The sequence below is a fragment of the Photinus pyralis genome, unplaced genomic scaffold (assembly GCF_008802855.1).
Source record: "Photinus pyralis isolate 1611_PpyrPB1 unplaced genomic scaffold, Ppyr1.3 Ppyr1.4_LG2, whole genome shotgun sequence".
Classification (NCBI taxonomy): Eukaryota; Metazoa; Arthropoda; class Insecta; order Coleoptera; family Lampyridae; genus Photinus; species Photinus pyralis.
This window is the reverse complement of record NW_022170403.1, coordinates 19,259,295-19,261,733: the sequence shown is the minus strand read 5'-3', so window position 1 is coordinate 19,261,733 and position 2,439 is coordinate 19,259,295.

Here is a 2,439-nt window from a genome sequence, read left to right as displayed (position 1 = left end):
AAACCATGCGAACTAAGCTACCAGCGGACTGGGAAGAACTCGAGATCGCTCAGAGCCATATTCGAAGGTCCAAACAAGGATCTTGAAGGACCTATTGTGGTAACATAGAGGATCTTCCTAATGTTCAAAAACTTTGTAAGATCGTTTTGAAAGACCCTGTTCAAAACGTGGGGACGCTGAGGATTCCGGCAGATATACGTCTAGCGCGGGTGACGCTGTCACTTGTCTCCTGGAAATACAGTTTCCCAGCTCTGGGGACTACGGAACTTCGGACCCACCAAAATTCGCTACACGAGTTTTTCTGTAGAAGGGCGTGGAACCGCTGCTCTTACATTTGAGCACCTTTTTAAAGGTAGGGTACATCCTGGAAAGTTTTAGAGCGAGATCCCAGGGCTCCCAGACTATCAGCAGTATAGGTATACGTATAGCTATCCCGCTCACACTCATGCGGAGTCCTGCGATCTTGGACTACTAGAGAAAGGTAAGAGTTGTGTACCTACCTAAGCCGGGTCGTGCGAAACATGGCATGGCGAAGGATTGCATCAGCCTATCATCGTTTCTTCTAAAAACGGTGGAGAAGCTCGTGGATGCATACCTATATAGGGAATGGAGTACTGGTCCTAAGACCACTGCATCCATTCCAACATGCTCACAGGGCTGGTATGTCTACGGAGACGGCTCTTTACATCCTTGTGTGCAGGCGGGAGAGATGAATGTCTGCCGGGCGCGTAGCCCTGGGAGCGGTTCTAGATATCGAGGGTACTTTTAACACCACGCTCGATTCCATTAGTGAGGCTGCTGAAGGCTTTGGCATTGATGGGTCAATCGTAAGATGAATCCGGGTCATGCTCGTAAAAAGGGTCATTATATCCTCAATCGAGGCGGCGGAGATGAGCTCCTCGGTTACTAGAGAATGTCCGTAGGGCGGGGTGTTATCTTCACTGTGGTGGTACCTGGTGCTAGAAGGGTGTAGAAGAGCGTATACTAAGGGATACCTGGAAACTTTCCAAATGCTATGAAAGAGCTCATGCAGGGGACTCTTAAACAGATATCAGGGGCGCCATTTCATCTTAACGTTTAGGGGGTCCAGCGCTAAGCAATGCAGGCTTATGGTATATTACGTGCAAGTTTTGACTGCCTATACCTACTGTACATAATTTTAAGTTTCAAGATACCTACTCCTTCTTGAACCTTTGTTGGTATTTCAGAAACGGCAAAACATATTTTTGCAGTACATTAATACTTTTAATTATTATTTATTGTCGCTCTCTTGTTCTGGGTCCTCAACAGGCTTGTGTCCGATTACAGAGTGATTAATAAATATGTGCTTTTGTTTTTGTTACCATAATATAAACATAAACAATTTGCAAATAGCAATATAATATAATATAATATAGGGTAATGATATGATTTCAGAGACTCAAAATCTTTTACAAGTTGGCGGAGGTTAAGGTTTATAGTTTCTTCATGTTCCACAACCATCAACATCAGGGGCAAAGTCTTGCATCACTAGTCGTTGTTCTTAAACAGTTCTTTACTCGTTGGAAGTTATAATCTGAAGCTGGGCCACTTAAAATTTGCGCTCCTCCACATCTGGGGTTTGGGGTTCCCCCCAACGAAAACGCGGGGACCGGGGGTCCTTCCCCGAAAATGTTCCTAAATTAAGTTGAAGGTTTAAAGCTTTTTGATCCAAGAATTTCGTTTCTGATGCCGTTTGAAAAGATACCAAAAAACAAACAACACTTCCTTGTAGAAACCTTTTAAGCTGTACAAGATAGTGCTCACAGATTTTCGCTGCGACGTTTCGTCTTTGAAAAACCATCATCAACTTCATTTCTTGATATGGACTGTAAAAAGGAATATTATTCTTTATTAGGTATGTCATTTACAGGAACCATAAATGAATTATTTTGACATGCTTACTACACCAAAATGTTAAAAATTTAGTATTTTCTTTGCCTTAAATAATAAACAATTTTTACCATTGTGCTGTAGAAAGGCGTTGACAAAATGTCAAAATAATTCATTTTGGTTTTTTCGAATATCTTCGGAACTAATTGGAATCTAGGCATTTTTTAAATTTTAAATATCATTTTACTAATCCCTAAAATACGCAACTGTTTTTCTAATTTAACAGACACATCGGCGGCCAGATCCCAACTTAAAAGTATAGAGGGGTGTGGAACAAAGCCATGCTATTAATAACGGGGGCATACCGCACATCACCAATAGACAGCCTTAATGTCGAAAATAATTCGTTACCCATTTACTTGAGATTCAAGCAGCAACACCTTAGGTATGCGGTAAAGTTACTTGCACAACCATCTCATTTCTTATTTGAAGTTATCAAAAACCCCATACTACACCCCAGATACGAATGGCAACAGACCAGAACTATACCGGCAATTGTGAAATTGAATAAAGAAATACGCGATTATG